At 40.1% G+C, this 25465-nt stretch overlaps 2 long non-coding RNA genes and 1 pseudogene across 2 annotated transcripts in view; 2 read left to right on the top strand and 1 right to left on the bottom strand.

Moving 5' to 3' along the window:
* The first annotated feature begins 5818 nt into the window (after positions 1–5818).
* LOC105465647 (uncharacterized) overlaps positions 5819–25465 on the top strand; it is a 52104-nt gene continuing 32457 nt past the window's right edge. Inside the window, exons 1-2 of the long non-coding RNA XR_977678.3 lie at positions 5819–5932; positions 8443–8492. This is a non-coding gene — a long non-coding RNA (uncharacterized lncRNA). The remainder of the gene's footprint in view (positions 5933–8442; positions 8493–25465) is intronic.
* On the bottom strand, positions 7863–19663 carry LOC105465649 (uncharacterized). The gene is made up of 3 exons (XR_977685.2): positions 19410–19663; positions 18264–18378; positions 7863–8540 (listed from the first exon to the last, which is right to left on the bottom strand). It is a non-coding gene; the product is annotated as an uncharacterized lncRNA (long non-coding RNA).
* LOC105465648 (COP9 signalosome complex subunit 9 pseudogene) lies at positions 12701–14318 on the top strand (annotated as a pseudogene).

Below are 25465 nucleotides of genomic sequence, written 5' to 3' on the forward strand. Positions count from 1 at the left end.
TAGAAGCTCTTCCAGCCTCCCCTTCCCTACTTGTCATTAGATAATGGGCAATGGTGAAGGTAATTGTGTCTTTTTCACTAAAAAGCTTGTTAAAAAAAGAACACAATGAACATATACAAAGTATTTTATTACACACACACACACACACACACACACACACACACACACACACACACACACGAGTTATTACCAAAAAGTATTACTGAATCCATTTAATGATGAGGAAGGTTTGATAAATAAAAGAGTAAACCATTCTTCCTATTAGGTGAAAAATTTCCCAAAAAATCCTAACTCATGTTATCCTTTGCACATTGAGCTCCTTTTAAAAAAGCCATTTAATTGTATGTGGCTTATTTTTCCATTTTTACTCTTTAATATTGATATTTTATGTGAATGATTTTAAAAATTAGTTTATAGCTAAAGCAAGAGAACAAAGAAAATAAACTTGGCATCTGACCTGGCAGAAAACTACCAACATTGGTGTGTGGCTTTCTGCCATCACCTGACCTCACTGTGCCTTTGGACACTGCCTCATCCATAAAATGGAGGCAGCTACTCATTCATTCATTCACTCATTCATTATTTGCTATTTCATTCCATTAATAAATCTAACTGTGACAAGTGTCCTCAGGATGTGGAGCCTTTTCATAGTTATCACAAGGGAATATAATTGATAAATAAGTGAAAGGCACAATGCTAATTTGAAACTGATTATTACCTCATTATATATAACACACCTAACATCGTTAAAGTATTTACATGGCAGTCTCTGGTAAGAAGAGAAACATCAGGTTAAATTGGGAAATAAATGCATGGGTTTCATTGAATTAGACTATAAATCTCTACAGTTGGGCCAGAGTTTTCGAGAATAAACATGAAATCCTGTTTGCTAAATGACTTGAGGTTTCCAAAAAGAAAATGCAATACAACTAAATGATGGCATGATAACCAAGGGAAAACAAACTACTCATTTTAGAGAGATATGTTACATTGTCCAAGATGCAAGTATATGTTATGTAATCTACAACATTGATAAGTTTCTGTGGTTCTTCTAAAGAGTTCATTTAAAATTATGGTAGTTCAAAGGGAATTATTTTGAGATGATGAAAATGTTCTCTATCATGATGATGGTGGTGGTTACATAACTATGCATTTGTCAAAACTCATCAAACTTTATATAGGAAAAAGGAAACTTTTGCTGCATGTAAATTATACCTCAATGGACCTCATTTTAAAAAATGATGGTCATTCAAGTTCTTTCTTGTTCCTCCCATTGCCGCTCCCCCAAAAGTGTTTTGACAGACATTTACTGAATTTGAGTGATATATAGGAGGGGATCGTTAAGCACCCTGCTAGGAAGGAGGTGCTAGGGGCTTTGCTTAATCCCACATTGGCCTGGCATGCATACTGGTTGATATCATTTGACTGTGTCCCACCAAAATCTCATCTTGAATTGTAGTTCCCATACTGAGTGATTTCTCATGAGATCTGATGGTTTTAAAGGGGCTTTTCTCCCTTTTGCTCAGTTCTTCCCCTTCCTGCCACCATGTGAAGAAGAACGTGTTTTCTTCCCCTTCTGCTCTGACTGTACGTTTCCTGAGGCCTCCCCAGCCATGCTGAATTGTGAGTCAATTAAACCTCTTTCCTGTATAAATTACCCATCTTAGTTATGTCTTTATTAGCAGTGTGAGAACGGACTAATACCCTGGTTTCATGTAGGATGTGTGTTCATTTGGGGTGCAGGGGGATGGTTAATAGAGATTATGAAGGAGGTGAAGACAAGCTAATTGCTATCTCCTCCCCTCACTCCATGCCACCTCTTGAAGATGCTGCCACTGTCACTTGGTCTATATTAGATCCTATGGAAGGTCCAGTGTATATAAGCATCACTGGTTTTTGTCACCAAGGAACTCATAGCCTAGTAGAGAAATATACAGTGTGGTAAGAATAATATATACAGTAGTCCTCCCTTATCTGAGGTTTTACTTTCCACAGTTTCAGTTACTTAAGGTCAACCATGGTCTGAAAATCAGTGAGTACAATACAATATGATATTTTTAGAGACAGATAGAGAGAGACCACAGTCACATCATTTTTATTATCATATATTTTAAAAATTATTCTATTATTGTTGTTAATCTCTTACTGTGCTTGATTTATAAATTAAACTTTATTATAGGTGTGTATGTACAGGAAAAAACATAGTATATATGGAGTTTGGTACTATCTGAAGTTTCAGGCATCCATAGGGGGTCTTGGAATGTATCCCCCATGGATAAGAGGGTACTACTCTGTGTGTGTGTGTGTGTGTGTGTGTGTGTGTGTGTGTGTGTGTGTATGCATCAACCCTGCCTTAATTTGGAGGGGGGAATGGATGGATAAGAGGGTACTACTCTGTGTGTGTGTGTGTGTGTATATATGCATCAACCCTGCCTTAATTTGGAAGGCGGAATGGTCAGGCTGGCTGGGTAAGAGAGGTCCAGGAAATTTACCTAAAGGGATGATGTTAGTGCATGGCCTTAAAGAATGAGTAGGTCAGCCAGATGAAGGAAGAGAAATATAGGGCAGGGATTCTGACTATATCTGACAGCCAATTATTTTGGACTAACTTTTGGTTGGTGCGATAACAGAGAAATGCATTAACTGCACTGTGTTGGTTACTCAGGGAAAGAAGGCATCTTTCATCTCACTCCGACCTCTATTTTCATAAATAAAGCTGCCCTCAGGTAAGCCCAGAGTGACTACTATTTACTAAATGTTACCTTTGACAGGTCCATTGTTAATACTTATAAAGGAGCACAGGCTCCTGCTTATAATAAAAAAGAAAATAACTCTGGACTCTTGCAACATCCTGTTTATAAATCAAACTTAATTTAATTAATTAACTTCTTGTTCCCATAAAACATGCTTACTTATTTTTGTAGCACCAGCATACAGTGGAGTGCCTGGGCCATGCTAGCACTCAACAAATGGTTTTCAAATGAATTAAATAAAAAAGTAAGTAGAGCTGACATCAGTGACCCTGGCACCAGACCGTTTGTAGGAATCATTAAATACCTTTAAGATTCTTCAGTCATTAAGCTGTCTCCCATGATAGCCGATATGCTGAGCTCCAGTAAGAGCAAACAACTTCAGTCCCCATCATTTCTTCTTTAAGCCTCAAAGACATTGTAGCCCTGGGATGGCACTTCTTTTTAATGGAAAATCCCAATATTAAAAAGAATCCCTTGGGCCAGGCACAGTGGCTCATGCCTATAATGCTAACACTTTGGGAGGCCAAGGCAGGAGGATCACTTGAGCTCAGGAGTTTGAGACCAGCCTGGCAACATAGCAAGGCCCCATCTCTACAAAATGAAAAAAACATTAGATGGTGTGGTGATGCATGCATGTGGTCCAACTGTTCAGGAGGCTGAGGTGGAAGGATTGCTTGACCCTGGGAAGTTGAGGCTGCAGTGAGCCATGGTTGCTCCACTGCACTTTAGCCTGGGGACCAGAACAAGACTGTCTCAAGATAAATAAATAAATAAATAAATAAATAAATAAATAAATAAGCAAATAAATAAAAAGAATCCCTTGAATCTCTATTTGATTTTTTTGTGTGATATACCTACTTTTCCTCCCAACAATATTGTTTAGGGTGTCACACAAAGAATGAAATAAAGTAACTAGGTAGAACTAACCACCAATATGTACCTGGGGTGGAAAACACTGCTCTATTGATTTGGAACATTTTCTACCTCACTTTCATTCCCTAATTGTGCAACCTTCAGCAAGTTCCCTCAATGCACTAAGCCTCAGTTTCTTCATCTGTAAAATAATAATAATAAAATGCTTTTTCACCTACCTCCTAAAGGAATTGTCAGTACCCAATTATATTTGAAAGGGCTTTGCAAAATAATAAATAACTCTACATTTTTTTTGTTTCACTAAAGCAATAGACATATGCCACTGTAATACTTTTTAGAAAGTCTATCTTCCCATAGATGAAAGTGTTTTTGTGTGATATATGTAGTTGTTGAATGGAATTTAATTTTTTTCTATAGAACCCCAGAATACACAAAAGATAACAAACAATAAAGTATCTGTTTAGTGACAAATGTCTCTAAGGAGAAAGGGATAAAAATACATCACCTCATGAGAAATGTTTTACATTCCTTTTTGGCCTGAGTGACTTGATCATATGCTTAAAACTCCAGTCACAGTGGTAGCGATGTATTTAATGAAGAATTAGGAAACCCTGCTGGGATTATGGGTTTGTTTTTGTACATGCAAACGACCCTTTTTTATTTTATATTATATTATATTATTTTATTTTATTTTATTTTATTGAGAAAGGGTCTCTCTTTGTCACCCAGCCTGGAGTGCAGTGGTGTGATCATGACTCACTGCAGCCTCAATCTCCTGGGCTCCAGCAATCCTTCCACCCCTGCCTCCTGAGTAGCTGGGACTACAGGTGCGCGTCACCATGCCCAGCTAATTTTTGTAGTTTTTGTAGAGATGGAGTTTCACTATGTTGCCCAGGCTAGTCTCAAACTCCCGAGCTCAAGCGATCTGCCTGCCTTGGTCTCCTAAAGTTCCGGGATTATGGGTGTGAGCCACCAAGCCTGGCCAAAAGTCCCTTTTTAGAAAAAATTGAAATTTTTTGGTTTTACCAAATTAGATCTCTTTTCACTTAATTTATGCATATATCAGAGGAAATGTTACATTGTGAAAACCCTAAGACAGATCATTATACAGTTTTCTTTGACAGAAATAATTATATAAAAACAAAAATGATCAAAAGGCCAGACATGGTGGTTCATACCTATAATCCCAGCATTTTGGGAGGCTGAGGTGGGAAGATTGCTTGAGATCAGGAGTTCAAGACTAGCCTGGGAAACATAGCAAGACCCTATCTCTACAAAAATGTTAAAAAATTAGCAAGACGTAATGATGCGTACCTGTCTTCCCAGCTACATAGGCAGCTGAAGCAGGAGGCTCGATTGAGCCCCAGGAGTTCAAGGATGCAGTGAGCTATGATCGTATCACTGAACTGAACTTTACCCTGGGGACAGAGCAAGACTCCATCTGTTAAAAAAACAAAAAACAAAAACAAAAATACCCAGAATTGATTCATGGAATTTTGCAAAAAGATGCAAGCAGCAAAGGATTATGCTCCTTTTTGTCTATAAGAGACTAAAGACTTAAAGTGTTCCATACTTGTGGTTTGTTTCCATTTTCACTATGTTAGCAAAAACAGTGCAATTTATAGATATACAGTTTTCTTACAGAGTCAGCATTTATCAACTATTTTATTATTTTAATTGGCAAAAAGGTCAAGCAATATTTCCAGTGTTAATTGATTTGGCACTTTATTGAATATGAAGTATGTTCTAGTCATTACACTTACAAGGAAAAGAACAAACCAGTGAAACAAACTGCATTTGTCTTGGCAAATTTCATCTAATGATACTATTTAATCCATATGTAAGGCATTCCATTTTTTCCAGAAATACAGTTTTAGCCAGATCATCTAAAACTGGATTTTATTTATCTCTCTTACCTGAATCATTTTTGATGTAATTAGAAAATTTAGTTCCTCAGTTCAAGAGAAACTGTAGCAGCTGATTAAAAATGCATGCCACCTCCCTATACCTCTGTTACTCGCTTTTTACCTGGGCCCGCTCACCCACGCAGGCACCCACACACACACTCTCTCTCTCTTTCTTCCCTCCTTGGCTCTATATGATAAAATGGTGTCAAAGGTGTTTATGACATAACCTGTTCTGACACAAAGCTATACAGAAATCCTCTCTTTCTTATGACAATGTGACAACATGTAGCCCAAGGGGACAAATCAATTTGTTAGTAATTGCTCATTTGAATATTAGTGATAATTCATTCAACATCAACAACGAATTTTACAGCTTTCCCAGATTTCCCATCTGCACAGGTATTTCTATTCCCTTGCTTAAATCATACAAAGGATTTAGAATCTGCAAGGATTGTTTATTTTAAAGAAAATCTATTCCTTTGAACTCCCTTTTGATCTGACCTTCCTTATTATAGTGATTTCTTGTCTCATCAGTCAGGGAATTTTCAGTGTTGCAGCAAGACTTTGTCATTGTGTAAATCTCACTGATAGAGACCTAGAAAACATACAGACATGCATTCTTATGCAGAAACACACACATATAGGTACACATGAAGTCTGAATAGAGTAGGTCAGCAGAGCATTCTGCTAAGGTCATTTTCATCTATGAATTGGACTGCCTTGTCAGTGACCTTGAGAAATGAAGTAGAAAGTACCGATGGAGTGGATTTTATAGCCTTTTTGTAAGACGCATTTTTGGGGGTGTTATTAGTTACTCCTCTCTTTTTTTTTCAACATTCAACCTTTGAGATTAGGTTCAAATAATCTCTTAACTGATAGGGCAGAAGGTTGTATTTTTAACTTGACTTGTCCAAAAGGTGTTCATCAGTTACTTCTCTATGTATAGCACAAATGAACCATGACGTGGGCGGGTTGCTCCTGTCAACCGTCTCACCAGGCTGTGTACATGATGGAATAGCCTATTGTGACTGGTATTGATTGGAAGAAGCTAGGGAGAAATTAGCAGCTGGAGTCCTGTTTTCTCCATTCTACAGGCATGATCTTTGGCTATCTCTCCATGTACACCATGAAACAAAAAGCTGAGTCAATTTCTCTGCTAATTCTAATCAGCTGAGGCTTGTAGAGAAGGGAGCATGAGCTGGGCAGATATGTCCAGTAGCAGCAGCCACTCCAGCAAAGAGACAAAGAACCCACCCAGGAGCTTCACATCCTGTTATTCTAGAAAATGCTGTGCCTTAAGGTGAATTGGTTCCTGAATATGATTGGCTTCAATTTGAAACTCTCTCAAAGTCTACCTGAGGTTTTCCTGTTTTGTAAAATAAGCTTATTTAAATTGAGCACAATTTCATCTCATCTGGCCCACTTTGTTTTCAAGGGAACTTAGATACCCTAAATATGTATCAACTCAAAATTATTAGAGGGGTAATAAAGAACATTAGAACTAATGGGGTCTCTCCCCTCAAGTCAATATTGTTTAGTATAAATGTATTTGAATCCTACCTCTCCTGCTTACTAGCTGTGTGATCTTGAGCAAGCTAAAAGAAACAAAATCACAAAATGCTTCCTAATAATTAGTTTGTTGTGAGAATTAAAGGGAATTTCAAAGGGATTTAATATACACACATATGTGAACTTATATGTCTATTCATATATTTATATGTGACAGTTTTAAAACATGGCTGTAAATTCTTTAATTCTGCTCCCATTGACAGGAGAAGTTTGTGTCTTCTCCCCTTGAATCTGTGTGGGCTTATCCACTTCAATTAATCCAGTACAGTGGAAGCGATGCTGTGTGACTTCTGAGGCCAGGTTATAAAAGGCCATGCTGTTTGTGCCTTATTCGCTAAAACGTTCTCACTTGGAGTCCTGAGCTACTATGTAAGAAGTCTGGCCATCCAGAGACCACCATGATGTGAGGAAGCCCAAGTCACAAGAAGAGGTCAGGAGCAGGCATTTTGTTGATGGGTTGGTGGTCTCTGCTGAATCCAACTTTTGAGTCATGCCAGCTCAGGCACCAGATATATGAGTAGAAAACCTTCTAATGATTCTAGCCCTGAAATATTTGAGTCATCCCAACTGTTTGAGATTTTTCACCTGGAGTTCCAGACTTTGTGAAGTAGAAACAGATTCTGTAAGCCTAATAACATGGTATTGTTTTATGTTACCAAGTTTGAGGCTGGACGCGGTGGCTCACGCCTGTAATCCCAGCACTTTGGGAGGCTGAGGCGTGTGGATCACCTGAGGTCAGGAGTTCAAGACCAGACTGGACAACATGGTGAAACACTATCTCTACTGAAAATACAAAAATTAGCAGGGTGTGGTGGCAGGCGCCTGTAATCCCAACTACTTGGGAGACTGAGGCAGGAGAATTGCTTGAACCTGCGAGGTGGAGGTTGCAGTGAGCCAAGATTGGGCCACTAGACTCCAGCCTGGGTGACAGGGAGAGATTCCATTTCAAAAAGAAAAAAAAAAAGGTTAAGGTAGTTCCTTACACAGATTATATCTATCCTATCTGTCTGTCTGTCTGTCTGTCTGTATGTCTGTCTGTCTACCTATCCATTCATCTATATCTCCCCCATGCCCCATTCCTCATTCCTGAGAACATGGTTCATGCTCAACGCATGAGAGGATGCCAAAAGACATATTGGGTTAGTAAATGGCTAATAGTTTAGATTGAAAGCATTCAAACTGAAATAAACAATTGGTGAAGAAGCTGAGAGGTGCTGCTGTCTCGTAGGCAATATAGTCTTTGAGTTTTATATCGTATTATTGTCTTAGTAAGCTTGTGCTACCATAACAAAATACTATGACCTGGATGGTTTAAAGAGCAGATATTTATTTTCTTACAGTTTTTGGAGGCTGAAGTCCAATTTCAAGGTGTCAGCATGGTTGGCTTCTGGTAAGGGCTTTCTTCCTGGCTTGTATATGGCTGTCTTCTCACTGTGTCCTCACATGGCAGGGAGAGAGAGTGTTTCTTCTTACAAGGGCACTAATCCTATCTTGAAGACCCCACCTTCAGGACCTCATCTAAGCCTAATTCTCTCTAAAAGTTCTCATTTCTAAGTACCATCACATTTAGGGGTTGGGGCTTCAACACATGAATTTTGGGGGGACATAATTCAGTCCACAGCAGTCATTTTATCACATGGAACTATTTCTGGTACTAAGGCACTCTTAATTTCCATATCAAAAGTGAATATTGTTATATTACTTTTTCATTAAGTAATAATTGGGAAAAGTTTTCAAAATCTCTGTCAACCCATGCGATATAGGGTTGATATAACTACTATACAAAAAACTCCTATAAATGTATAAGAAAAAGACAGCTAGCTTAATAGAAAATATGCTTAGGATATAAAAAGCAAATCAGTAAAGGCATAATACAGAATAACAAAAATGTACGCAAATAAATATATGCAGAGATACTAAAATTTCTGGTGGTTAGGAAAATGCAATTTAAAATGGTGAGATACCATTTTTCACTTATTGGACTGGAAAATATTAAATAGTTATGCATTCAAAACAGGCAAAACTCTGCAGTATTTCTGCATATAGTTGGAGGTAGTAGAAATATTTTTGAAAATAATCAAGCAATATTTTATAAAATTACAATGTGCCTATCCACTGACCTGGTAATTTTACTTTCAAGAATAAATTGAAAATATAAACATCAGTATGCATGACTCTATGTATAGGAATACTTACTCTAGGATTGGTTGGAACAGCAATAATTTGGGAAAATAGGGTCATGGTTTAACACATTGTATAACTATACTAAAGAATATCTTGCAGCTATTAAAAAGTATAAATTTAAACATTTTCATAATATGTTGTCAACTTAAAAACATATCCTAATGTTTTCTAAAGAAAAAACATTTTATGGCTGGGCACAGTGGCTCATGCCTATAATCCTAGCACTTTGGGAGGCTGCGGTGGGTGGATTACTTGAGCCCAGGGGTTTCAGAGTAGCCTGGGCAACATGGTGAAACCCCATCTTTACACAAAAATGCAAAAATTAGCTAGTCATAGTAGAGTGTGCTTGTGGTCCCAGCAACTCAGGAGGCTGAGGTGGGAGGCTCATTTGAGTCCAGGAGACCAAGGTTGCAGTGAGCTGTAATTGCACTACTGCACTCCAGCCTGGGTAACACAGCCAGACCCTGTCTCAAAAACAAAACCAAAACAAACAAACAAAAAACACCCCAAGAAAACCCCACATTTTATTTTGTATGAGTATAGAGAAAGAAATGGAAGGTTATATATCAAAAAATATAAAACTGGTTACTTCAGGAGGAGGTAGACAGGGAAGTCTATTTCTTTCCTCCCTTCCCTTCCTTCCCTTCCCCTCCCCTTCCTTTTTTCCTTCCTTCCTTCCTTCCTTCCTTCCTTCCTTCCTTCCTTCCTTCCTTCCTTCCTTCCTTCCTTCCTTCTTTCCTTCCTTCCTTCCTCTCTCTCTCTCTCTCTCTCTTTCTCTCTCTCTCTTTCTTTCTTTCTTTCTTTCTTTCTTTCTTTCTTTCTTTCTTTCTTTCTTTCTTTCTTTCTTTCTTTCTCTTTCTTTCTCTGTCTCTGTCTCTCTCTCCCCCTCCCGCCCTCCCTCCCTCTCTCTCTCTCCCCCTCCCTCCCTCCCTCCCTCCCTCTCTCTCTCTCTTTCTCTCTTTCTCTCTTTCTCTCTTTCTCTCTTTCTCTCTTTCTCTCTTTCTCTCTTTCTCTCTTTCTCTCTTTCTCTCTTTCTCTCTTTCTCTCTTTCTCTCTTTCTCTCTTTCTTTCTTTCTTTCTTTCTTTCTTTCTTTCTTTCTTTCTTTCTTTCTTTCTTTCTTTCTTTCTTTCTTTCTTTCTCCCACCTCAGCCTCCTGAGTAGCTGGGACTACAGACACTGTGTTGTGTTAATTAAAAACAAAACAAAACAAAAAATTATAGAGACAGAGTCTCCCTATGTTGCCCAGACTGGTCTCAAAGTCTTGGGTGCAAGTGATCCTCCCACCTCAGGCTCCCAAAGTACTGGGGTTACAGAAGTGAACCGCCACACCCAGCCTCATTTTTTTTTCCCCCGAGTTTCTATAATGCATTTATCACAACAAGCATGTCTTATAGCAAAGTTGAAAAACATTTAACATCCTATAGTCTAGCTAGGCACCCAAACCGTCTCATTTTCATCAGATATTTTACTTCCTCCTTTGAAAGCTTCTATTTATTCATCCTTGATTGTGTATTTCATAAATTTTAGGCACCATGCCTTGTGCTAGGAAAATTACAAAGAGCATTATTTGACCACAGCCAGTATCTAGAATTGTAGAATGTAGCAGAGCTGGAAGGAACTTGAAGATATTCTCATCCAAACCCTTCATTCTATAGATGATGGAATTGAGGCCCACAGAGAGAGACTGACTTGCTCAAGGTTACATCACAGTGAATGACATTTCCATTCTGAATTTAGCCAATCATAGATACACATGAAATCTACACAAAATAAAATAGAAAATGTGGTAAAATGTACCATGAATCCATAGAACAACCAGTGTTTGTTGGGAATTCAATTATTCCTTAGGCACTGAGTTCAGGACTAAGTGTCTATCACACTTCTTTACGTTCTAATTTTTCAGTGCTTGTTTTTATAGTAGTCTATATACAAAATCTGGATTCTAGATTTTGTTTGTAGATTTAGTTTTACATTGTAGAATTAGTTTTGCATTGTAGAAAAAGAGATTGTAGCTACTCTTTTTCGTGACTGTTCTTTTTCTTTTCCATTACTGAGTGCAATATCAGTCAAGTAGCCTCTCCCTATAAAGTGAGCTTCTTAATCAAGAGATAAACTTATTTAAACAGGATCTGCTAATGATTAGAAAAATTTGAATTTGCACCATAAGATTTTCATGAAACTTTCCATCAATTCCTAAAGAGATCTACAAAAAATTGAACAAAAAATTTAAACTTTTCCATATGGAACCAGAAAAATAATTCCATATTCAGCATATTCTGGCTAGGTGTGGTGGCTCACGCCTGTAATCCCAGCACTTTGGGAGGCAGAGGTCAGGAGTTCAAGACCATACTGGCTACATGGTGAAACCCTGTCTCTATTAAAAATACAAAAATTAGCTGGGCGTGGTGGTGTGCACCTGTAATCCCAGCTACTCAGGAGGCCGAGGCAGGAGAATCACTTGAACCGGGGAGACGGAGGTTGCAGTGAGCCAAGATCGCACCACTGCACTCCAGTCTGGAAGACAAAGCGAGACTCCGTCTCAAAAAAATATAGATATACAATAGCACATTCTGAACAGAAGTTGGTTACTTTGGAAAGTTGTGGGAAACGCAGAATTGTTTGAATTGTGAAAAGTCAGATATTGTAAACAGTTAAGCCCATTGAAGTGACCGTGTTTCCTATTTGATTTCACTTCTGTTTTCACACTCTTTTGTCACTGAAGTGCAGATTCACAATTGAACAGAAGCTATTGAATGGGGTGGGTGAAGACCAAACGTTCTTATAAAATTCTTTTATTTAGTTATCTGTATTTAAACATACTTATTGCTTATCTAGCCTATCACTTTATAATACTTTTTAAATATTTAGTATATGATTTTGCTAGAGAGTCCTGCTTAGTATTCCTTGTCAGCTTTAGTGGAAGAGAGTGCCAATATTTCAGCCTTTCTGAAAGGGTTTAAAGTGTATTTATGCTGGAATACTCTTATTTTTACCCGGTGTGTACCACTTTTATAATGAAATGGACTCTTGAAAGGCTTTTAAAAGGCAATATAAATTAATTTTTTGGGGCTAGGCATGGTGACTCATGCCTGTAATCTCAGCATTTTGGGAGGCCGAGCCAGGCGGATCACGAGGTCAGCAGTTCGAGACCAGCATGGCCAACCTGGAGAAACCCTGTCTCTACTAAAAATACAAAAAATTACCCAGGCGTGGTTGTGCATGCCTATAGTCCCAGCTACTCGGGAGGCTGAAGCAGGAGAATTACTTGAACCCCGGAGGCAGAGGTTGCAGTAAGCTGAGATGATGCCACTGCATTTCAGCCTGGGCAACAGAGCAAGCCCCTGTCTCAAAAAGTAAATAAATTAATTAATTAAGTAAATAAATTTATGTTTTCTTGCATTCGAGATAGTGCACAAACAAGAAGTCTTCAGGAAAAAGGAAGGATCTGAACTAAAACTTTCTTCTGTTTTTAATGGTATATATGCTAAGATGTATTTACTTAGTCTACTAGATGTATACCATCAATGTGTGGGTGAGGAAGGAGAAATAGTCTAAATTAAGGACATGAGGGTTTCACCTCTTTATCTCAAGGATTCAATATGCATATTTAAATAAACATGATAATAATAGTGAAATATCCTTTCCTCATGGCAGAGACAAAATTTTTTTAATACAAAGAATAATTTCATTATTATTGGACTAGAGGCAATGTGGCCTAGTGGCAAAAAGTGATGATGTCTGGGGTCTGAATCTCTCTTCACCAGAAGACAGCTATACTATGTGAATTGGGATGTTATTTGAGCCTTCCAAGCCTGTTTTCCATCTATAAAGAGGAGATAATAGTTGTACCTATGTCTCCGAGTTGTTAGAATATTAAGATATAAGATATAGGCGCGCCTGAGATGAATCTGGCCGTGGACGAGATGTTCCTCGAGGGCGCCGGGCCTTACGTGGACCTAGAGGAGGCAGAAGGCAGCACGAGGCTCTTGATGGACTTGGCAGCCAATGAAAAGGCCTTTCATGCAGACTTTTTAAATGATTTTGAAGATCTTTTTGATGATGATGACATCCAGTGAGATGACTTCTGGCTGTAGGTGGGGCCAGGCCCTTGGTACAGAGTTGCGGTGTGAGCCTGCTCAGGACAGTTTCAGGTGGTTTTAAAGAACACGTGGAAATCCCTTGCATTTAGGACCTGGTTAACCAAGAAAGATAAGAATGTTCTTCACCACCTAGATGAGGCTGTTCATCTCCGAACATGACCAGGTTTTGTCCTCACTCCAACTAAAAGAAAGCAATGTCACGTGCAAAAAAACCAAAAAGATATAAGAGATATAAGTTGCCTAGCAGGGAGCATGGCACACTGGAGAAGATCAGTAAGGGTTTGCTATTGCTATTATTATTGTCCTCATTCTTACTTGAAAACATGCATAGAGGAAGTTCTCATTGAAACCAGTGACTTCAAAAGAGCACGCAGATCTTGGCAGGCAGTAAGGGTTTTGAGCATCTGTTGGGTGCCAGACAGTACTTTCATAGGGCAATTGACCTAGTTTCCAGAGGAGTCTGAGGGTATTAACCTGGAGCAGTCATCTGCAAGTAAGAATTTGCTTTAAGTCTTATGTTTTATCTTTTGAAAAATTCTTGGAAATTTTCAGTAGACTCCATAATGTTTGCTCATAAGCATTGACATAGAATAATGTTCCCCCTTCACAGTGCATCCCAAGTCCTTAAGTATAACTTCTGCTCCTGGGGAGCCGAAACCTACTTATTCTGTGGCTTTTGGCACTCTTTCATTTATGCCAGATGGAGGAACACAGGTTGAAGATGAGAAAGAAGTCACATGTACAGGGCTGCAGGCAGGAGTTTAAGTTGGGTCTGGGGGTGACTCCATAAAAAAGATATTGAATGAAATATTCCAATATTACCTACACCAGTAAGCACTATATTGCTAATTACTTTTAAGTGCCAGGCGCTCACTTGGGTTAGGCACTTTATAAGCATTTTTTTCATTACATTTTTACAACATCTTTGAGAACAAGCTGTTATTATCTGCATTTGTGGAGAATTTGCTTTGGAAATTTGGAAGTCCAGAGGCAGTGAGACCATTCAATATCCTGTTAATTGGTCCAGTTTTGATATGATGACCATTTGGTCCAAGAGGGTAGCAATACAAAAGTGAAAAAGCACACAGTTTACTTTGTCATTCAATAAACACTGGATGTGTGCTACATACCACATGCTGGTGAACAAGGTATTCTCCTTGCTTAAGAGTTAGACTGCAAGACTGGCTGGCAATTTCAGGGCTATGTGATGAGTGTTATGGTGGCAGTAAGCACAGAGTGTATAGGGGCCCTGAGGAGGAAAAATCAGTTCAGCTTTGGGTATCCAGAGTGCTTTTCATAGACATAGAGAGATACTTTGAAGAATTAAATTAAATTATTATTATTATTTTTTTTTCGTAGAGCCAGAGTCTTACTATGTTGCCCAGACTGGTCTCAAACTCCAGTGTTCAAGCAGTCCTCCAACCTCGGCCTCTGAAAATACTGGGATTACAGGCATGTGTTTACCATGCCTGGCCAATAACTGAATTTTTAACCCTGAATGCATATGTAACATGGAAGCATACTGTTGTGGCTAAAAGTCAAGACTCTGGAGTCAGACTACACAGAATCAATTCCTGGCCCTGCTACTTACTAGCAATGTGATCTTGGTTAAGTTACTTAACTTTTGCCCCTGAGTTTCCTCATCTGAAAATGGAGATTAAAAAAGTACCTGCTTTATAGGGTTGTTCTGGAGACTGAAATGAGTTAATATATGAATTTTGAAACAATGCCAAGCCCATAATAAATTATATGCAATTATTTGCTTCTTGCTATGGGAAATTGAAAGAGAGGGCAGTTGTGAGTGCAAATATGCTAGACATTGTAGGAACCGATGCTACAATCACAGTGATAAATTAATTGACACTTTTGAGGTTTTTCTCACTGTTATGGAACTCCCACTCTCGCCGCCAATGTCTAGGCTGGGTCAGCAACTTAAAGCTTGTCCAGCCTGACCAACGTGGTGAAACCCCATCTCTACTAAAAATACAAAAATTAGCTGGGTGTGGTGTCAGGTGCCTGTAATCCCAGCTGCTCAGGAGGCTGAGGCAGTGGAATCACTTGAACCCGGGAGGCAGAGCTTGCAGTGAGCCGAGATCGTACCACTGCACTCCAGCCTGGGTGACAGAGCGAGACTCTGTCTCAAAAACAAAACAAAACAAAACAAAAAACTTGTTAAGGGCTGGATGAGTAAAGGAAATGAGTGAGACAGTTAGGCGCTGTAAGAAACCGAGGTAAATGGGGACCTTTGAAAAGGGCAGCTGCAAATCAGCTCCAACCAAGTATTGCCTAATGGAATATTGGTCCAGAGATGCCAGATTCTCTATTTCAAAAGAAGTTGCAAAACCATATATTTACGTAAAATGTCCCAATTTTTAAAACTTTCAAAGCTATAAAAAAGTCATCTGGGGGCTAGATGGAGCCTTTTGAATCCTCTTCTAGGCTCTCCATTGCCTCCGGGGATATCTAACAGCTTTTTCTTTTAAGTTCCCCACCAAAAAGACAGCAGAAAGAAAGAAATTGTTAGGCTCTTGGGAGCCAATTTCAAACAGGCTGTGGTTTTCTCAAGTCTAGGTCCCAGGTGGTGCAAAATGGGCAGCTTTGCTGTGTAGTGAAGCCTGGATGAGGGTTCCCTCTAGGCCTGGAAGTCTCTGTGTGTGTGTGTGTGTGTGTGTGTGTGTGTGTGTGTGTGTGTGTGTGTGTCTGGTAATTGAACAGCATTTATCACACTTCAAGTGTCGTGGAACCATTCAGATCAGTTACACTTGTTAAATGACTATTTTTAGTTTCATTCAGATTCTTATTGTTTTATACTCAGATATATTCTATAACGTAAAAGAACCAAATTTAGCTAAAAAGCAATGACAGTTATCACTAACTACTGCCAAATGTAACGTTAATTTTTTTTTTTTTTGAGACAGGGTCTTGCTCTGTTGCCCAGGCTGGAGCACAGTGGCATGATTTCAGCTCAATGCAACCTCTGCTTCCCGGGTTCAAGCGATTCTTCTACCTCAGCCTCCCGAGGAGCTGGGACTAATGGTGCATGCCACCATACCCAGCTAAAAATGTGACATTTGAGATTGTAATTTTAACCAACATTCATGGACATGGTGGTTTATCCCTGTAATTCCAGCACTTTGGGAGACCAAGGCAGGGCCATTACTTAAGGCCAGGAGTTGGAGACCAGCCTGGGCAACATGACAACATCCTATCTCTACAAAACAAAGAAACAAAATTAGTCGGGTAGTGTGTGCCTATAGTCCTAGCTACTTGGAAGGCTGAGGAAGCAGGATTGCTTGAGCCCAGAAGTTCAAGGCTGCAGTAAGCTATGATCACGCCACTGCACTCAGCCTGGGCGACAAAGTGAGAGCCTGTCTCAAAACATAAAATGAACAAAGTTCATTCAAAAACTATTTTATGAGCATCAACCACACGCTGCTCTGTTTATGCTCTTTTATCAGCCCACCTTGTGACGATCAGTGTGAATATGCTGGGGTACATTTTCAGTGAAGGCAAAGGGGCTCAGATGGGTTTTGGAGGTACACTCGTCCTAATGAACTCCATGACTTTATCAAATGATCAAATCACCAAAGCCTCACTTGGAAAATGAAACACCATAGTTCACCATAATGCTATTACTATAAGACAGGGTAGGCCAGGCGTGGTGGCTCATGCCTGTAATCCCAGCGCTTCGGGAGGCCGAGGCGGGTGGATCACCTGAGGTCAGGAGTTCGAGACCAGCCTGGCCAACGTGGTAAAACCCTGTCTCTACTAAAAATACAAAAAATTAGCCGGGCGTGGTGGCGCAAGCCTGTAGTCCTAGTTACTCTGGACGCTGAGGTACAAGAATTGCTTAAGTCCTGGAGGCAGAGGTTGCAGTGAGCCAAGATCATACCGTTGCACTCCAGCTCAGGCTAAAAGAACAAAACTCCATCTCAAGAAAAAAGACAGGGTCTCATTCTGTTGCCCAGGCTGAAGGGTAGGCACAGTCATAGCTCACTGCAGCCTCAAACTCCTGGGTTCCTGCTACCCTCTCTCCTCAGCCCCTGTAGTAGCTGGGACCATAGGTGTGTGCCACCACACAAAACTGTCTTTTTTTTTTGTTTGTTTCTTTTATTTTTAACTTTTAAAAAATGCTTGAATTGTTAGAGAACTTTGTTTTTAAATTTTTAATAGAGATGAGATCTTGCTATGTTGCCCAGGCTGGTCTTGAATTACTGGCTTCAAGTGATCCTCCTGCTTCAGCCTCTCAAAGTGCTGGGGTTATAGGCATGAGCCACCATGCAGGGCCTCTATTTTTCAAATATAGAATAAAACGAACCACCTAGAGGTTATTATATTTTCCCTGAGCTCAAAGGAAATTAACAACCAAAGTAGGCTGAGAATTTAATACTACTTCCTTCAATTTCTTCTTATTCCATTGAGCCCTTAAACTCCATCAACTGGAATTTACTAAAAAAAATCAGATTAAATAACAACATTTACTAATGAATACCCTAGCCTTTATCCTACCCAAATTTACATCTTAATAACTTTGTTGAAGACATACCATGTTTTACTTTTTTCAACCGTAACAAATTTAGCCTGCTGTCTATTGACTGGCTTGTGTACCAGCTCAGGAATTTAATTTATATTCTAATAAACAAAGTGTAACAGCAGATGTTAGACTGTGCGCTACTCATGGACCAAAACCCTCTACACCCAGTTAGCCACATCCAATTTGAGGATGCATGATTTATCTCTTTTGAAAATAAGTTGTACCATTCAGGGCAAACACACAAAGGAACAAAGGAACAAAGGAAAAGAAATAACCTGACTGCCACTGTATCAAAGTATATCATAGCACAGGCATTCTTCTTATTTTTCAATTAGTTCTTACCTATACGCAGTCTCTTCAAACCTTTTACATCTTGAGACTCAAACTGCATAATCTTCTGCTTCATGATTTAATTGAGTGGAAATCCTTTTCTTCAGTAATGGAGAGTTTTAGAGCACTACAACAAAATGCAAATGCCTTTACTATCATGCAATATGTTGTTTCTCCCGGGTGAGTATTAAGGCCTTTAATAGGAAAATTACACTAGAAAAGTTAATCTTTCAATGTTTATTTTGCTCAACATTATTCATAGTGAGTACATTCAGTTATGCTACACATGAACGTTCTCAACATGAATGTAGATAATATAGACTATTTACTGTATGGATTAAATGAGCTCAAATGTGTAAAGGATTTAGAACAATATCTGGAACATAGTGAGTTGTCAAATCTTTATAATCATCATCATCAGGCTCGACAAGGTGGCTCACACCTATTATCCCAGCACTTTGGGAGGCCGAGGTGGGAGGATCACTTGAGGCCAAGAGTTCAAGACCAGCCTGGCTACTATAGTGAAACTCCCGTCTCTACTAAAAATAAAAAAATTAGCTGACTGTGGTGGTGCGTGCCTGTAATCCCAGCTACTCAGGAGGCTGAGGCAGGAGAATCACTTGAACCCAGGAGGCGGAGGTTGCAGTGAGCTGAGATTATGCCACTGCACTTCAGCCTGGGTGACAGGAATGAAACCTGGTCTCAAAAAAGCAAAATCATTATCAATGTAAACTTTCTTCTTGAACTTTGCCTCTTTGTTTCTTTAGGCTGTGTAATTCCTACCTTGCATTTTGTATCTGGACCTCCAGAGATAATACTCAGGCTTACTTCACATTGCATGCCTGTATCGAAACATCTAATGTACCCCATAAATAGATACACCTGTTACGTACCCAGAAAATTTTAAAAGAATAATAAAAACATTATGAAATAAAACAAAATAATATTAGGATATGCTCGAAAGAAAAAAAAGAATAATATATAAATGTTAAAAAACAAAAAGCAACAAATGTAATACTCAGGATAAGAAGGTACTTCTAAATATAAACTTTTGTGTAAGTTAGAGTTCTCCAAAGAAAGAGAACTAATAGGAGATAAACATAGATACAGATATGAACATAAACATAGATACAGATTTATTATAAGGAATTGGCTCACCCAGTTATGGAGGCTGACAAGACTCAAGACCTACAGTTGGCAAACTGCAGACCTAGGAGAGCTGCTGGTGGAGTTCCAGTCTGAATGCCGGCAGGCTTAAGACCCAGGAAGAGCCTGTTCCAGTTCAGTTCTTTTTAAAATTTTCTTTTTATATAGAGATAGGTTTTCACCATGTTGACCAGGCTGGTCTTGAACTCCTGGGCTCAAGTGATCCGCCTGCCTAGGCATCCCAAATTGCTCGAATTATGGGTGTGAGCCACTGCACCCGGGCCCCAGTTCAGTTCTGAAAACAGGCAGGCAGGAGGAAATTCCCTCTTACTTGCAAGCACTTCAGCCTTTTTTGTACTTTTCAGGCTGTCAGCTGATTGAATGATGCCCACCCATGCTGGAGAGGGTAATATACCTTATTCAATCAGAGACACCTTCATGACACAGAATAATATTCGATCAAATGTGTGGCACCCTGTGGCCTGGTCAAGTGACACATAAAATTAACCACTATGTATTCCATTTTGATTAGTTTTTCTCATCCCTTTGTCAGGTGTAACTCACAGATTCTTCCAGAATGGCGCTCAATAAATCAGCATATATTTACTATGTACAAGGCACAGTAGCTTCTAAAGTATTTTTAGAGATGTTCTTTGTTCTGAAGGAGCTGATAACATAGTTAGCAACACTAAACAAAACCTGAATTAAAAATATGTTAAAAAGGAATAAACAAAAACGATAGCAAGGCCAGGGGTGATCAAGTACATGGAGACAAATGGATGTTGTAGATAAAGTGATTCCGTGGAGGAAACGACGGGCACGTATTGGAGCAGAGTGAGCAGAACTCAAGGAAGAAATGGGTCTCAGAGTAAAGGGTGTGGATGATTTTATTAAGCATGGGGAATAACTAAATTTTGAAATACTAATTTGTGCATTTTGTAGGTGTGCCATTTCCTCTTCCTGCAGCTACAGTGAAGCAGAAACAAAGGTTCATAGAAAACACTGTCCTGTCAGCTAATGGGGTTGCTCCTTAATAAAATAATTTTAAAAAAAGAAGAAGAAAAAACCGTCCTAAGCGGGAACCTTTTAGGGTTCATGGAGCAGAATTTACCACACTGTTTAAATAAAATTGGGCCTGGCCAGGCATAGTGGCTCATGCCTGTAATTCCAGCACTTTGGGAGGCCGAGGCGGGCGGATTATCTGAGGTCAGGAGTTCAAGACCAGCCTGACCAACACGGAGAAACCCTGTCTCTAATAAAAATACAAAAAATTAGCCAGGCATGGTGGCACATGCCTGTAATCTCAGCTACTTGGGAGGCTGAGGCAGGAGAATCGCTTGAATCCGGAAAACAGAGGTTGCGGTGAGCTGAGATCACTCCATTGCACTCTAGCTTGGGCAACAAGAGTGAAACTCCATCTCAAAAAAGAAAACAACAACAACAAAAACAAACAAACAAAAAATTGGATCTGGAGAAGGGAGAGGAGAGGGTTGATGGGTCACTGGGAGTGCAGAGGGCAGAGCCGGAGAGGGGTGGGGAGCAAAAGAGGTAGGCTCCACTTCCAAAACCAGGGAGCTGAGCAGAAGCAGATTTGGCACAGGTTTTTGTCTAATAAGGGCCTACAGGAGCCACTCTCTGATAACCTTTGAATAATGGCTCATTCTTTCCCCACCTACTCATTGCCTGTGATTGCTCACCATGTTTGGGTGCTAAACTCCTGCAAGTCCATAGTCTACCTCACCTCCATTAGAGTGAGGGAGTCACGAACATCTTATGAGGCGGAGTGGTATCCTGCAGGAACCTCTGTTCAAAGTAAGACCCAATACAACCAATTGGGAATTCCCCTTTGAGTGAAGACATTGGTAGCCACACTGTCCCTGGGTACATACATACAGAAAGAACTAGTATCACATATATTTAGAATGGGCTTTTTTTTTTTTTTTTTTTTTTTTGAGATAGAGTCTTGCTCTTCCTCCCAGGCTGGAGTGCAGTGGCACAATTTTGGCTCACTGCAACCTCTTCCTCCCAGGTTCAAGAGATTCTCATGCCTCAGTCTCCCGAGTAGCTGGGACTACAGGCACACACAACCATGCCCAGCTAATTTTTGTATTTTTAGTAGAGATGGGGTTTTGTCATGTTAGTCAGGCTGGTCTTAAACTCCTGACCTCAAGTGATCCACCCACGTCAGCCTCCCAAAATGCTGAGACTACAGGCGTAAGTCACCATGCCTTGCCAGAATGGCCCAATTTGAATAGTTCTTAAGTACATAAAAAGTGCTACTGATAATTGAACTCTTAACCCATCTGCAGAGCTTGGCCCAGCAGGGCAGATACCATGTTCAAACACATGTAAAGGCTTAAGGCTGCATGTAGACACATCTTTGGTAACCACTTTAATCTCTTTTACCAAATCAGAAAATGCTATTCTTTAAGGATTTCCCCAAAGGATCATTATCATATGGCTGTCCTAGATAAGCGAAGAAATTACCATGTAGTAATATGACCAACACAGAGATTCAGGATTGAAATGGTAGGGTTGGCTTGTATAGAGGATGGTTTAATAGCTGCCAATAAGCAGAGAAAGAAGAATTGAGAAATATGCTTATCCTTTATTTGCTGCTGGATCTGCAGTGTCAGATTCCAGCCAACTGAGAGAATTCCCGGCTTCAGTGATCATGCATCCATCCATCCATTCCATCCGTCTGCCTGTCCATCCATCTGTCCATCCATCCATCCATCCATCCATCCATCCATCCATCCATCCATCCATCTATCCATCCATCCACCCATCCATCCATCCCATCCATCCATCCATCCATCTATCCATCCATCCATCCATCCATCCACCCATCCATCCATCCATCCATCCACCCATCCATCTGTCCAACACATATTTACTGAATGACTACTAAGTATTAGGAATTCATCTATGAGCAGAAATTTAGTAGTGGGGAACAAAGACAAAAATCCCTGCTCTCATGGTGCTTATGGTTTAGTGAGGACAGCAAGATAAGAAACAAAATAAGCAGAGTAGATTATGGAGAAAAAGAAATTGAGATAGCAGCATGGGTAACGCTGGAGCTGGTGGAGAAAAGGCCCCTCTGGGAAGGTGACTTTGAGTGAAGGCCTGAAGGACCATGGCATGAGCCATGTGGATAACTGGGGAAAAGCTCCCACAGGGTGATGGCAGGGGCAAAGACCCTAAGCTACTTTATGGCACATCAAGGCTGATCGATTTGTAACAGCAAATGACACATGATGAGCCTTTGATTAAGGTAAATATATATCTCCTCTATGTTTAAGACTATTTTCCACCAGAAGATGTGTAAGGTAAATACTGACCTAAGTTTTTCTATGTAGTATTATGTTCTTCTTTGAAAATAGAGTACTACGTCATTTGAGTCTGATTGGCAGTTTCTCTAATACTGAAAAGGGATGTGCCAACGGGCACCTAGGAAGTTGGTGGTGAAGCAGTCAGTGACTACAATTTGTGATTGCCTATTGACAAATTTAGGCAGAAATTGTCATGACCTGACCTCCTGCTGATGTAAATCCTTAATTACCAAGAGTGTCAAGAAAACTCTTTTCAGTGTCCTGCGCCCCTTCTAATGCCCCTTATTAAATATACATAGCTTTGCAATCTTCCATGGGGTCAACATTCAGCATGCCTTGACTTTTAACTGGCACCATTAATCAGTGTGATGCTGATCCAGGAAGAACAGCTATCACATTAGGGCGAGTGATAGGAACCAACCATGTTGTTTCATGGATGAAGGTGACATTTTCTATGCAGGGTTTAGTCATTCCTTATGCACTTCACTTCCTGCAAAGGTCTCATGAGACCAGTAGCTCATTTCGCAAGAGCTATCTTCAGACTCTTTCCTCAGCCTCACTCTTATTACTGCGGTACAATAACGGCTGGGCCTTCAACTAAGTGGACGTTTGAGATCTTCATATATCTAAGACATTATATCATACTTCACAACAAGAGACAGTAAGTCTTCATTTAAGGCCAAATTTCTGGTGTTAGTGGATAATTCGGTTTGAATGCTTTTATTCATGGAGCTAAACTTGCAAACATATTTTATTTTATTTTATTTTATTTTATTTTATTTTATTTTATTTTATTTTATTTTATTTATTAAGAGACAAGGTCTTGCTCTGTCACCCAGGCTGGAATGCAGTGGCAGTATTATAACTCACATAGCCTGGAACTCCTGGACCCCCATGTAGCTGGGATTATGGGTGCAAACCATCGTGCCTGGCTTAAAATTGCAAACACATTTGTCTTATCATATTTTTAGACTGTACTTTAGAGCAAACTAGGAGAGAAACGAAGGCAAAACTCAGCCATCTTTACAGTGAGCCAACTTAGGGGTCTATCAAACTCTTCAGTTGGTAGTGCAAGTATCAGTGAGTGATTTTATAATTTCTTTCTTTTCTTTTCTTTTCTTTTTTTTTTTTTTTTTTGAGACAGAGTCTCGCTCTGTCCCACAGGCTGGAGGGCAGTGGCACCATTTCAGCTCACTGCAACCTCTGTCTCCCAGGTTCAAGTAATTCTCCTGCCTCAGCCTGCTGGGATTCAGGCATGTAGCTGGGTTTGCAGGCATGAGCCACCATGCCCGGCCTGATTTTTGTATTTTTAGCAGAGACAGGGTTTCACCAAGTTGGCCAGGCTGGTCTCAAACTCCTGGCCTCAAGTAATCTGCATACCTTGGCCTCCCAAAGTGCTGGGATTACAGGCATGAGCGGCTGCATCCGACCTGATTTTATAATTTATTTCTTATGGTGCCTGGCGTATTTACGAAAAACTTGTCTTATGTAAATCACACTTCTGGTTCTTCAAGGATTCTCTTCCTATCTGTCCCTTCCCTTTTTCCCCAGGAGTGAAGCATTTCTATGTGTTTGTGTGTCTGCACATGTGCAAGAGAGAGAGAGAGAGAGAGTGAGTGAGAGACAGAGAGAGAGAGAAAAGGGGTAGACAGAGTTCTGAATCAAGACAAGACATGGGTTTCTGCCCCCACCCCACTACACGGTTACTGGCCGTGCCCCTCTCCAGCCTTCACTTTGTCTCTCTGTCTCAACTTGCTCATCAGTAAGAGGAGGACGCCTTTTTCTTAATAGGGGTGTTGTGGGGATAAAACGAGCTGATAGATGTGAAAAACTTAAAAGATATAATGATTAGCGCAGCTTTAATACATCGCTCATCACCTGTGTAGGTCTGGCATCAGCTCCTCCAGGTGTTACCCCAGGATGGCTATGCACTACCTTTGGGAAAATCATTTCAAAAATTGTTTCAGTTACTCCACCTGTGCAAGGAGGGTAGGCATTATGCAAATGTGCAGCGATTGTCTGATCACAGCTCACTAAATAGTAGTATGACGGTTTACAGGGGATGTGGAGAGTATGCCAGGTTTGAAAATGTCAGAGATCCAGCAACCCAACCTCAAGCTGTACAGAGAGCCTGGGACTAGCCCAATGGTGTCATAGCCTCCTGTCCCCAGGGGCTGCAGCTGAACCTTGAAGGGGACCCTGCCCTTTCCTGGCCGGGGTGTGGACACATTGGCCTTGGGCCGGCCCTCTTAGGGCAGGCGCCAGGGTGGGGCTGGAGCAAGCCTTGTTGGAGAACCCCTCCCTTGGAAATGAATTCCAGTGCCTAACTGCAGATTTCATTCATCTTAACAAAGGACTACTCCTATTCAGTTTGATTAAAATAGAATACAGACTTCTTCGGAATTATCAACATACATACTTGCCACACATTCGCATACATGAGAAAGGAGTTAGGATTTGTAGTGCAATGCCTGGAAAGCATGCCCTTCGCCCAGGTGTTTCATATCAGGCCTGCTGTCTGTGAAAACAGCTTTCACAATGAAAGACTAGTGCACATCATAGGAAATTTTCTTAAGCCAAGACATTTCCTTTTTCCAATCTGTGCAAATCTATTGGATGCACTTAAAGAGCATTTGGCAAAAACTTTTTAAATTATTATCTCTTAGTAAATTAATCGTCAGTTACTTATTGAAAGTAAGTATTGACACTTATTGAAAGTGTTTGCTGGTGGTCAAG

Source organism: Macaca nemestrina, chromosome 5 (assembly GCF_043159975.1).
Source record: "Macaca nemestrina isolate mMacNem1 chromosome 5, mMacNem.hap1, whole genome shotgun sequence".
Taxonomy (NCBI): Eukaryota; Metazoa; Chordata; class Mammalia; order Primates; family Cercopithecidae; genus Macaca; species Macaca nemestrina.